Below are 14,132 nucleotides of genomic sequence, written 5' to 3' on the forward strand. Positions count from 1 at the left end.
CGAATCATATGTTACCTCCTCAAATGATTGAACTTTGGCCAATTATTTTTGGTATAGTAACTCTGTGTATTCCTTCCATCTTCTTTTGATGCTTCCTGAGTCCTTCAATATTTTCCCCATAGAATCCTTCAATATTGCAACTCAAGCCTTGAATTTTTTCTCCAGTTCTTTCAGCCTGAGAAATGCAAAACATGTTCTTCCCTTTTGGTTTTCCATCTCCAGGTTTTTGCACATGTCTTTATACTTCGTCTTCTCCAGCTGCCCTTTGAAACCTTCTGATCAACTCTTTTACTTCATCATTTCTTCCTTTCACTTTAGCTACTTGACATTCAAGAGCAACTTTCAGAGTCTCTTCTGACATCCAATTTGCTCTTTTCTTTCTTTCCTGTCTTTTTAATGACCTCTTGCTTTCTTCATGTATGGTGTCCTTGATGTTATTCCACAACTTGTCTCCCTGGTCTTCAGTCATTAGCGTTCAATGTGTCAAATCAATTCTTGAGATTGTCTCTAAATGCAGGTGGGATATTCTCAAGGTCATTCTTTGGCTCTCTTCAACTTGTTCCAATTTTCTTCAGTTTCAACTTGAACTTGCATATGAGCAATTGATGATCTGTTCTGCAGTCTGCTCCTGGCCTTGTTCTGAATGATGATACCGAGGTTTTTCATCATCTCTTTCCACAGATGTAGTTGATTTGATTCCTGCGTACTCCATCTGGTGAGCTCCACGTGTATAGTCACCATCTATGCTGGTGAAAAAGGTATTTGCAATGAAGAAGTCATTGGTCTTGGAAAATTCTATCATGTGATCTCCAGCTTCATTTCTATCACCAAGGCCATATTTTCCAACTACCAATCCTTCTTTGTTTCCAACTTTTGCATTCAAATTGCCAGTAATTATCAATTCATCTTTCTTAATTGCAAGTTTTATCAATTTCAGACTGCAGAAGTTGGTAAAAATCTTCAATTTCTTCCTCTTTGGGTCAGTGGGTAAATTTGAATAACAGTCCTATGAACTGGTCTTCCTTGTAGGCGTATGGATATTATCCTATCACTGACAGTGTTGTACTTCAGGATAGATCCCGTAGTGTTCTTTTTGACAACGTATGCAACAGCATTCCTCTTCAAGTTGTCATTCCCGGCATAGTAGACCATATGATTGTTCAATTCAAAACGGCCAATACCAGTCCATTTCAGCTCATTAATGCCTAGAATGTCAATGTTTATGTGTTCCATTTCATTTTTGATGACTTCCAATTTGCCTAGATTCATACTTTGTTCATTTCACAAAAATGGATGTTTGCAGTTGTTTCTTCTCATTTTGAGTCACAACACGTCAGCAAATGAAGGTCCGAAAAGCTTGACTTCATCGACATCATTAAGGTTGACTCTAGTTTGAGGAAGCAGTTCTTCCCCAGCCATCTTTTGAGTGCCTTCCAACCTAAGGGGCTCATCTTCTGGCACCATGCCAGACAGTATCCAGCTGCTATTCACAATGTTTTCACTGGCTAAGTCTTTTCATAACTAGGCTGACAGGTCCTTCTTCCTAGTCTGTCTTAGTCTGGAAACTAAGATGAAACCTGTCTGCCATGGGTGACCCGTTTAGTATTTGAATATTGGTTGTATGTTGTTGTTGTTGTTGTTGTTAGGTGCCGTCAAGTTGGTTCCGACTAGTGACCCTATGCACAACAGAATGAAACACTGCCTGATCCTGCGCCATCCTTACAATCGTTGCTATGCTTGAGCTCATTGTTGCAGCCACTGTGTCAATCCACCTTGTTGAAGGTCTTCCTCTTCTCCACTGACCCTGTACTCTGCCAAGCATGATCTCCTTTTCCAGGGACTCATCCCTCCTGACTACCTGTCCAAAGTATGTAAGACGCAGTCTCGCCATCCTTGCCTCTAAGGAGCATTCTGGCTGCACTTCTTCCCAGACAGATTTGTTGGTTCTTTTGGCAGTCCATGGTATATTCAATATTCTTCGCCAGCACCACAATTCAGAGGTGTCAACTCTTCTTCAGTCTTCCTTATTCATTGTCCAGCTTTCACATGCATATGATGTGATTGAAAATACCATGGCTTGGGTCAGGCACACCTTAGTCTTCAGGGTGACATCTTTGCTCCTCAACGCTTTGAAGAGGTCCTTTGCAGCAGATTTACCCAATGCAATGCGTCTTTTGATTTCTTGACTGCTGCTTCTGTGGCTATTGATTGTGGATCCAAGTAAAATTAAATCTTTGACAACTTCAATCTTTTCTCCTTTTATCATGATGTTGCTCATTGATCCAGTTGTGAGGATTTTTGTTTTCTTTATGTTGAGGTGCAGCCCATACTGAAGGCTGTGGTCTTTGATCTTCATTAGTAAGTGTTTCAAGTCCTCTTCACTTTCAGCAAGCAAGGTTGTGTTATCTGCATAACGCAGGTTGTTAATGAGTCTTCCTCCAATCTTGATGCCCCGTTCTTCTTCAGATAGTGCAGCTTCTCGGATTATTTGTTCAGCATACAGATTAAATAGGTATGGTGAAAGAATACAACCCTGACGCACACCTTTCCTGACTTTAAACCAATCAGTATGCCCTTGTTCTGTCCGAACAACTGCCTCTTGATCTATGTAAAGGTTCCTCATGAGTACAATTAGGTGTTCTGGAATTCCCATTCTTTGCAGTCTTATCCATAGTTTGTTATGATCCACACAGTAGAATGCCTTTGCATATCAATAAAACACAGGTAAACATCCTTCTGGTATTCTCTGCTTTCAGCCAGGATCCATCTGACATCAGCAGTGATATCCCTGGTTCCACGTCCTCTTCTGAAACCAGCCTGAATTTCTGGTAGTTCCCTGTCGATATACTGCTGCAGCCATTTTTGAATGATCTTCAGCAAAATTTTGCTTGCATGTGATATTAATGATATTGTTCTATAATTTTCACATTCGGTTGGATCACCTTTCTTGGGAATAGGCATAAATATGGATCTTTTCCAGTCAGTTGGCCAGGAAGCTGTCTTCCATATTTCTTGGCATAGACGAGTGAGCACCTCCAGCATTGCATCCATTTGTTGAAACATCTCAATTGATATTCCGTGAATTCCTGGAGTCTTGTTTTTCACCAATACCTTCAGAGCAGCTTGGACTTCTTCCTTCAGTACCATCGGTTCCTGATCATATGCCACCTCTTGAAATGGTTGAATATAGACTAATTCTTTTTGGTATAATGACTCTGTGTATTCCTTCCATATTCTTTTGATGCTTCCTGTGTCGTTTAATATTTTCCCCATGGAATCCTTCACTATTGCAACTCGAGGCTTGAATTTTTTCTTCAGTTCTTTCAGCTTGAGAAACACCGAGCATGTTCTTGCCTTTTGGTTTTCCATCTCCAGCTCTTTGCACATGTCATCATAATACTTTAGTTGGTCTTCTCGAGAGGCCCTTTGAAATCTTTTGTTCAGTTCTTTTACTTCATCAATTCTTCCTTTTGCTTTAGCTGCTTGACGCTCAAGAGCAAGTTTCAGAGCCTCCTCTGACATCCGTCTTCGTCTTTTCTTTCTTTCCTGTCTTTTCAGTGACCTCTTGCTGTCTTCATGGATGACGTCCTTGATGTCATAACACAACTGGTCTGGTCTGCGGTCACTAGTGTTCAATGCATCAAATCTATTCTTGAGATGATCTCTAAATTCAGGTGGGATATATTCGAGGTCACATTTTGGCTCTCATGGACTTGCTCTGATTTTCTTCAGTTTCGGCTTGAACTTGCATATGAGCAATTGATGGCCTGTTTCACAGTCGGCCCCTGGCCTTGTTCTGACTGATGATATTGAGCTTTTGCATCGTCTCTTTCCAGAGATGTAGTCAATTTGATTTCTGTGTGTTGCATCTGGCGAGGTCCATGTGTATAGTCACCGTTTATGTTGGTGAAAGAAGGTATTTGCAATGAAGAAGTTGTTGGTCTTGCAAATTCTATCATTCGATCTCCGGCATTGTTTCTATCACCAAGGCCATATTTTCCAACTACTGATCCTTTTTCTTTGTTTCCAACTTTCACATTCCAGTCGCCAGTTTATCAATGCATCTTGATTGCATGTTCGATCAATTTCAGACTGTAGCAGCTGATAAAAATCTTCTATTTCTTCATCTTTGGCTCTAGTGGTTGGTGCGTATATTTGAATAATAGTCGTATTAACTGGTCTTCCTTGTAGGCATATGGATATTATCCTATCACTGACAGCGTTGTGCTTCAGGATAGATCTTGAAATGTTCTTTTTGACGATGAATACACCATTCTTCTTCGAGTTGTCATTCCCAGCATAGTAGACTATGTGATTGTCCAATTCAAAATGGCCAGTGTAAGTCCATTTCAGCTCACTAATGCCTAGGATATTGATGTTTATGCGTTCCATTTCATTTTTGATGATTTCCAATTTTCCAAGATTCATACTTCATTGTATAGCTACCGCAACACAGCATTCAAGCACCCACAGTAAAACAAAGTGACAGTTTGCTTCTGTAGCGAATCCAGCCTAAGTCACCGCTGTTCCCCATCTCCTGGTATTTATCTCCACCTTTTTTTGTTCTATGTAACATGAGCCACATCTTAATTTTTTCAGTTTTTATGTATTGTCAATGGAACTGCCCCTGTGGATGATCAGAATTCAGCTCTTTCACTGCCGCCCCCCCCACCCAGCCCCCTCCTGTCCAGACCCAGAGACTGTACTGCCCCCATCCTTCCAAATGTAGTAATATCATATTTTAGCTAGATGAATATTTATTGCTTATCTTATTTTTACCACATGAGTGTTATTCACAGCTGAACCATTTGGTCTACTGTGACCTTTTTCTTTTTGAACACCATTTTGTGGTTTCTGAGTCTCTTTTTTGCTCTATTTTCTGAATGTCCACCACCAATTCATCCCCAATCTCTGTACCAGCTGTATGTAGCCTCTAACAGTGCATTGAACACATTAAAAACCTATTTATTCCCTTTAGTGCCACCCCTCCCCCATGATCAGAGACCTGCCTCCTGGGTCCTCCCTCCTCCTGCTCTATCTAACCTGAACTGGTTGCTTCTAGCCCTAAGGCCTGAGATCTCCATTCTCCATCATTCAGCATGTGGCCCTTTATCTTTCTCCTGCGTTGGATCCCGTGCTCTCCTAGACTCCATGTTTATTTGTTTTTACTTGATTTACTTCTTTGCTGTGATGGAATTCATTTTCCAGTAACTTCCTGAGCAAGCGTGCATAGGAGATAAAGTTTCTAAGACTTTTCAGATCTACCAAAACCAAACCAAACCCCCTGCCATCGAGTTGATTCCGACTCATAGCGACCCTATAGGACAGAGTAGAACTGCCCCATAGAGTTTCTAGGGAGTGCCTGGCGGATTCGAACTGCTGACCTCTTGAGTAGCAGCTGAAGCACTTAACCACTATAACACCAGGGTTTCTAAGATATATTAATTCTACATTCACATTTGATTAATGATTTGGCTAGCTATAAAAACCTTCAGTGAAAATTTTATCTCAGAATTTGTCATCTAGTTTCCAAGTGTGTTGTTGAATAAGGTAATATTAGCCTTCATCCTGATCTTTTGTCTGTGACTCCCCCGTCTCTTTCTCCATCTCTCTCCCTCCCTCCTTCCCATCTCATAGCATCCTCTCCTTGTTCACAATGTTCTAAAACTGTATGATGATGAATCTTTTATTTTTATAATTTTTTTTAAAATTCCATTGACATAGATATTTGGTGTACCTTTTCAGAGTGGAAACTAATACATTTCGGTTGTGGAGAATTTCATTGAAATACTTCAAAAAATTCCTCCGTCCATTTTCTGTGTTCTCTCTTATTACTCAGCTGTTAAACCCTACCAAAAGGATCCCCTAGTTTTTTGCTTCTTTTATATTTTTACTCTACTTGTAGGTGAGTTTCTCAAGATCATCTTCCAGATTTATATTGAATTTTTAATTTCATCCATCACATTTCTTTTATTCCCAAAAGCTTTTTCTTTTTCGTCTAATAATTATTTTTTAGCATTGTGTTTCTGTCTCATAATACAATGTTTTCTCTTGTGTCTCTGCAGATATTGGATATTAATAAGAGGGTCTTTTAAGCTTCTCTCTTCTGCCCGTGTTGTCTCTGCTTCCTCTCTTACTGTTTTTTTTTTTTTTTTTTTTTTTTGCTAAAATACATTTGTAGAGCTTTTGACTAAATTAATCTGGTTAGATTATTTTATTAAGAGTTTCCCAATTGTCAGTTTCAGTTTCCCTTTTCTCTTGGTTGATCCATGTTCCTGAAAGCGGACTCTTCCAATCTCCTGCCTGGTGGGGTAGCACGACAGACAGTCCTCCAGAAGTCAAGGGGAGAAAGGAGGCTAGGTAGTCTCATCAGCGAGGTTTCTCATCCGCAGCTCACCTGAGTCCCTGAGTCTAAAACTCTAGATAGCTCTCCAAGGGGCAAATTCCCAACCTTATGCCATGCTGTGGGAGGGCAGTTCTCTGGCAGTAGAGAGTGGGAAGGCAGTCTGATTTGTGTATTGTAGCACAGAACTTTCAGCTACATCTCCCATTTTCAGCTTCCCTTGACTCCTTTCAAATGAGTCTGGTTCGCCCGCTCCTGAGGAGTTCTTCAGTTCTCTCTCCTGGGCTTCTCTACTGTCAATTTTGGTTTCATATTTCTCTGATCTGACACCCAATTATCTGGTCTCCAGCTCTGAAGCTTTTTTTTCTTTATCCTTTGGGTTCATACCTTTTTAATCCCTATATTTTCATTTCTAAGGGATTTCAGGAGGAGACTGTGGTAAAAGCGTAAGTTCGCCTGATACATTTAACAAGAATTCACAAGCGTCAGGGTTTTATCTCACCGTTCGTGGCAACAACGTACAGGAATTAATTGGGAGCAATGGTTGCTCCAGGGAAGAGACACAAGAATGAGAGGAGTCCTTCGTTTTCTCTATATATCCTTTCCAACCTTTGAAATTCTGTTCCACATGCAAAAATTACCTTTTCAAAACTAATTGGTCAATATGTTGTTGTTAGCTGCCATTGAGTTAGCTCTCTACTCATGGTGACCCCACGTGTTCCAGGGTGGGGCTGCTTCATAGGGTTTTCTTGGCTATAAACTTTATGGGAGCAGTTTGCCAGGCATTTCTTCCACAGAGCCACTGGGCAGTCTCAAACCACCAACCTTTGGGTTAGCAGTCAGTTGCAAACCGCTTGCAGCATTCAGGCGCCTTCATTAATCAATATAACAAAAACAAAAGGAAAAAGCTACTGTGAGACTCTTTCCTTCCATGGAAAGCATAACCACCAGTTGCCTGGAGTCGACTCCAACTCAGGGCGACCCCATGTGTGTCAGATTTCCACTGGCCGATTTCTTTTCAAAAGTAGTTTGCCAGGCCTTTCTTCTGAGGTGCCTCTAGATGGACTCCACCCTCCAGTCTTTGGTTAGCAGCCGAGTGCATTAACCATTTCCACCAGCCACGGGCTCCATGGTTAGCATACTTTACGGAAGAGGGGAGGATCGTTGTCACTGCCCATCCCATCACACAACTTGTCGCAAAGACATGAAGGCATCAAGATTTTCTTACATGCAGAATTTTTGCAATTGTCTTCAGCACTGAATCGAGTTGAGGAGAAATGTTGCTGATTGAGATGGCTGCCTGTGGCTAAAGCACTGATTAGGCGTCCAGGCATGACTTAGGGGAAGAGCGATGCCTCGACTGGCTGCACCCACTACGTTGCTCCCTGGGGCTGACCCCCTAAGCTCCACCAGTCTCTAGCAAGAATCATAAAATAATGTGAATGAAACAAAAATGATTTCTTCTGTAGCATAAGTTTTCAGGGATTACTAAGAAAAAAAACTGAGCACTTCTCTCTCATACATATAACACTGGCGAAAAGCTAATTTACACTCTTTATCAGTGGATTTGTGTAACTATGAAGTAAATGTCGGGTGGCTTACAAGTGAGGTGAGAACAGTGATTCCGTGACAGCCAGGAGTGTCTTCTGACCAAGGAATCTTGCCAGTGGTTGGCTCTGCTTTCTCTCCGTGAGCGTAAGTATTGGCATTACCTTTGCGTCCGGCTTTACAAGATTCTCAGTGATGGTGTGACTTGTACCTGTTTTTGCTATCAAGGATGTAACCTTGAATGGTGCCTCTGTAATTTTAGCCTTTTTTTTCCTGCCTTTAAAAATAAAAGCCACACACTATTCAACTGGAAAACATTGGTTTGTGCTCATTCCTTAAGAATTCAATTAATTTAGCAGAAGGCCATGGACTTTGTTTGCAAAGGACTTTGGGCAAATCTGTTGCAACTTGTAACAGACAGCAGGTGGAGCACAGGAACTTAGAACCCAATGGAGTGCCTCCCAGTAAAATCCAATTTTCACATAATGACCATTATACCTCCTGTTCATACTTTTTTTAAAAAAAAAATCATTGTGTTTTAGGTGAAAGTTTATAGCACAAATTAGTTTCTCTTTCAAAATTTTAGACACAAATTGTTTTGTGACATTGGTTGCAATCCCTGCAATGTGCCAGCAATCTCCCCGTTTCTACCCTGGGTTCTCCACGTATATTCATCCAATTTTCCTGTCGCTTCCTGCCTTCTTATTTTTGCTTTTGGGCAGGTGGTGCCACTTGGTCTCATACACTTGATTGAACTAAGAAGCACATTTCTCACGTGTGTTACTGTGTGTTTTATAGGCCTGTCTAATCTTTGGCTGAAAGGTGGACTTTGGGAATGGCTACAGTTCTGACTTAGCAAGGGGTCCAGGGGCCATAATCCCAAAGGTTCCTCCAGTCTCTGTCAGACCAGTAAGTCTGATCCTTTTTTAGTGAATTTGAATTTTCTACATTTTCCTCCCACTTGCCCCAGGGACCTCTATTGTGATTCCTGCCAGGGTGGTCTACTGTTCACCCTTTTAAATTACTTGTCCAAAATTATTAGATTCCTAGAGTCCTGTTTTTTGCTTATTTTTATGATGTTTCTCTGAGTTTTAGTTGTTATGTTGCTGTTAGGTGCCATTGAGTAGATTCCGACTCACAGCCATCCTATGTACAACAGAACAAAACACTGCCTGGTCCTGCACCATCCTCACAATCATTGCCATGTTTGACCCCATTGTTGCAGCCACTGCGTCAATCCACCTCATTGAAGGTCTTCCGTTTTTCGCTGACCCTCTGTTTTATGAAGCATGATGTCCTTCTCCAGGGCCTGGTCCCTCCTACTAACATGTCCAAAGTGTGTGAGACAAAGTCTCACCATCTTTGCTTCTAAGAAGTATTCTGGTTGTATTTCTTCTAAGATAGATTTGTTCATTCTTCCGTCAGTCAGTGGTACATCAAGTATTTTTCGCCAACACTGTAATTCAGGGGCATCAATTTTTCTTTGGTCTTTCTTATTCATTGTCCAGAATTCCATGCATATATGGTGATTGAAAACACCATAGCTTGGCTCAGACACACCTTAGGCTTAAAGTGACATCTTTACTTTTTAACACTTTAAAGAGGTCTCTTGCAACAGATTTGCCCAACTCAGTATGTACCCTGATTTCTTGACTGCTGCTTCCGTGGGCGTTGATTATGGATCCAAGTAAAATGAAATCTTTTACAATTTCAATATTTTCTCTGTTTATCATGATGTTGCTTGCTGGTCCAGGTGTGAGGATTTTTGTTTTCTTTACTTTGAGGTGTAATCCATACTGAAGGTGTAGTCTTTGATTTTCATCAGTAAGTGCTTCAAGTCCTCTTCACTTTCAGCAAACAAGGTTGCGTCATCCAAATATCGAAGGTTGCTAATGAGTCTTCCTCCAATCCTGATGCACTGTTGGTCTTCATATAGTCCAGCTTCTCAGATTATTTCCTCAGCATACAGATTGAATAGGTATGGTGAAAGGACACAGTGCTGATGCACACCTTTCCTGACTTTAAACCACACAGTATCTATCCCTTTATTCTGTTCAAACAACTGCCTCTTGGTCTCGATACAAGTTCCTCATGAGCACAATAAAGTGTTCTGGAATTCTGATTCTTCACAATGTTGTCCATAATTTGTTATGATCCACATAGTTGAATGCCTTTGCATAGTCAATAAAACACAGGTAAACATCTTTCTGGTATTCTCTGCTTTCAGTCATGATCCATCTAACATCAGCAATGATATTCCTCATTCCATGTCCTCTTCTGAATCCAGCTTGAATTCTGGCAGTTGCCTGTAGATGTACTGTTGTAACCGCTTTTGAATGATATTCAGGAAAATTTTACTTGTGTGTGATATTAATGATATTGTTAGATAATTTCCTCATTCTGTTGGGTCTCCTTTCTTCGGAATGGGTACAAATATGGATCTCTCACAGTCTCTACCAGGTTGTCCAGGTATCTGTCTCCCAAATTTCTTGGCATAGATAAGTAAACACTTCCAGCACTGCGTTTGTTTGTTGAAACATCTTAACTGGCTTTCTCTCAGTTCCTGAAGCCTTGTTTTTCACCAATGCCTTCAGTGCAGCTTGGACCTCTTCCTTCAATACCATCAGTTCTTGATCATATGATACCTCCTGAAATGATTGAACATCAACCAACTCTTTTTGGTCCAGTGACTCTTTGTATTCCTTTCATCTTCTTTTGATGCTTTCTTCATTTGGTATTTTCCCTGTAGAATCCCTCAATATTGCAACTTGAATTTGAATTTTTTCTTCAGTTCTTGCAGCTTGAGAAGTGCTTGGCATTTTCCCTCTTTTTTCTACTTCCAGGTCATTGCATCTTTCATTATAATACTTTACATTGTCTTCTCGAGCTGCCCTTTTTTAATCTTCTGTTCAGCTCTTTTATTTCATTATTTCTTCCTTTCACTTTAGCTACTCCACATTCAATAGCAAGTTTCAGTCTCTTCTGACATGCATTTTGGTCTTATCTTTCTTTTTTGTCTTTTTAATGACCTTTTGCTTTCTTCATGCATGATGTCATCTGGTCTTCGATCATTAGCGTTCAATGCATCACATCTATTCTTGAGATGGTCTCTAAATTCAGGTAGGATATACTCAGTGTCATACTTTGGCTTTCATGGACTTGTTCTAATTTTCTTCAAATTCGGCTTGAACTTGCATATGAGCAACTTATGATCTGTTCCACAGTCAGCCTCTAACTTTGTTCTGCATGATGATATTGAGCTTTTCCATTGTCCCTTTCCAGAGTTGTAGTCAGCCTGATTCCTGTGTACTCCATCTGGTGAGATCCACGTGTATAGTTGCCGTTTATGTTGTTGAAAAAATGTATTTGCAGTGAAGAAGTCATTGGTCTTGCTAAATTCAATCATGCAATCTCTGGCATCTTTTCTATCCCCAAGGCCATATTTTCCAACTACCAATCCTTCTTCTTTGTTTCCAATGTTCACATTCCAATCACCAGTAACTATTAACACATCCTGATTGAATTTTTAATCAATTTCAGACTGCAGAAATTTGTAAAAATCTTCAATTTCTTCATCTTTGGCCTTAGTGGTTGATGCATAAATTTGAATAGCTATGTTAACTGGTCTTCCTTATAAGCGTATGGCTATTACCCTATCACTGACAGCATTGTACTTCAGGATAGATCTTGAAATGTTCTTTTTGACAATGAATGCAATGCCATTCCTCTTCAATTTGGCATTCTGGGCATAGTAGACCATATGATTTTATGATTCAAAATGGCCAATACCAGTCCATTTCAGCTCATTAATGTCTAGGATACCAATCTTTATGCATTCCATTTCATTTTCAACGACTTCCAGTTTTCCTGTATTCATACTTCGTACATTTCATGTTCCAATTATTAATGGATATTTGCAGTTGTTTCTTCTCCTTTTGAATTTTGCCACATCATCAAATGAAGGTCCCAAAAGCTTGACTACATCCAGACCATTAAGGTTGACTCTACTTTGAGGAGACAGCTCTTTCCCAGCTGTCTTTTGAGTTCCTTTCAACCTGAGGGGCTCATCTTCCAGCACTGTATCAGACAATGTTCCACTGCTATTCCTAAGGTTTTCACTTGTAGCCAATTTTTTCAGAAGTTGACTGCAAGGTCCTTCTTTGTCTGTCTTAGTCTGGAAGCCCAGCTGAATCCTGTCCACCAAGGGGGACTCTGCTGGTATTTGAAATACTGGTGACAAAGTTTCCAGTATCACAGCAACACACAAGCCACCACTGACAGACATGCGGTGGTAAATTGTAGTATTTCTACTATTACTTTTGTAACTATTTTCAATAACGTTTTTAAGAATAGTGTTAGATTTACAGAAAAGTTGTGAAGATAGTATAAAGAGCTCCCATATAACCCAAGTTCAAGTTTCTCCTACCGTTAATATCCTACATTAATAAGCTAATTTGTCACAACTAATATCTAAGTGCTGATTCATTATTATTAACTAAAGTCCATACTATACTCAGATTTCCTGAGTTTTTACCAAATGTCTTTTTCCATCCTGGACACCATGTTACCTTTAGTCATCATGTCTCCTTAGGCTTATCTCGTCTGTGATAGTTTCTCAGATTTTCCTTACTTTTGAGCACCTTGACAGCTTTGAAGGGTACTGATCAGCTACCGTAAAACCTGTGAAAGCTGGAACGTGTGTAGGTAGAAACCTGTCAGAGAAGGAAAGCTAAAATATTTTCCACTAAACAGAGAGTGATAGAAAAGTGGTGACTGCACCCTGCCAAGGCAGAAGACCCAGAAAAACAAGGCATCAAGTTTCGGCTCTCACAGACTTTCTCAGTTGGAATTTGTCTGATGTTTTCTCATGAGAAGACTGGGGTTATGTTTTTTTGGATGGAAGACCATAGAGGTATAGTGCCATTCTGTCTCAGTCAAAATTCCAGGGAGCTATTTTGGTGAAACTGATAAGCAGATTCTAAAATTCATATGGAAAAGCAAAGGACTTAGAATAGCCAACACAATACTGAAGAAGAAGAACACTGGATGATTCATACTTATTGATTTTAAGACTTAATATAAAGTTACAGTAATCAAGACAATGTGGTATTAGCAAAAGCATAGACACATAGATCAATGAAACAGAATACACCTAATTCTCACTTATGGACTATCTGACATTTTGCATTTATGACAATAGTAAAAAACTACTACTGACTATTTTGCACAATAATGACATATGTCTGGCAGTAAACTTTCCATGACCAGTGAAATGTATAGCACCCGCATTTTCTGCTTCTCAGGTACAGAGGGACAAATGTGTCTCACATATTTTGTGATCTGATGTGGTTGTTCTCTATTTTTGCATAATGCTGATTTTCACATAACAACCTGGTCTTTGGAAACTAACAAGGTCCATAAGTGAGGAGTGGGTGTATGCTCACATAAATATGCACCCACCAAAAATAGACCTACACAAATGCAATCAGCTGATCTTTGGAAAATTCTCAGCCATTATTACTTCAAATACTTAAAAATTTTTTCTTCCCTCTCTATTCCATCTGGAATTCCAATTACACGTGTTACACCCCTTGATATTGTCCCACATTTCTTGGGCCCTCTGTTTTTTTAAATTATCTTTTCTCTTTACATTTCATTTTGGGGAGTTTCTATTAATCTACCCTAAAGTTCACTAAATCTTTGCTTGGCCATGTCCAGCCTACTGATGAGTCCATCAAGACATTCTTCATTTTTGTTACTATTTTTTTTCTAACATTTTAATTTTTTCTTAAAGATTCCATTTCTATGGTTGTATCACCCATCTACTCTTCAATGTTGTCTACTTTCTCCTTTAGAACCTCTAACTTATGAGTCATAGTTATTTTAAATTCCCTATCTGATAATTACAAAATCTGTGACATATCTGAGTCTGATTCTGATCATTGCTTTGTCTTTTCATACTGTATTTTTTCTTGCCTTTGGACATGTCTTGTAATTTTCTTTCGAAAGTTGGACATGTTGTTTCAGATAATATGAACTGAGGTAAATAGATATTTAATGTGAGGTTTCATGTTAATCTGGCTAGGAGTTGAGTCCTGTTTAATGTTTGTTGTAGTTTTTATTGTTGTTGTTATTGTTGCTGTTGTTGGCTGCCACTGAGTCATTTTTGACTCATAGCAACCCCATGTGACAGAATAGATCTGCCTCAGTAGTTTTAGGTGCCAAAAAAACCAGTCACCAT

Source organism: Elephas maximus, chromosome 19, assembly GCF_024166365.1.
Source record: "Elephas maximus indicus isolate mEleMax1 chromosome 19, mEleMax1 primary haplotype, whole genome shotgun sequence".
Lineage (NCBI taxonomy): Eukaryota > Metazoa > Chordata > Mammalia > Proboscidea > Elephantidae > Elephas > Elephas maximus.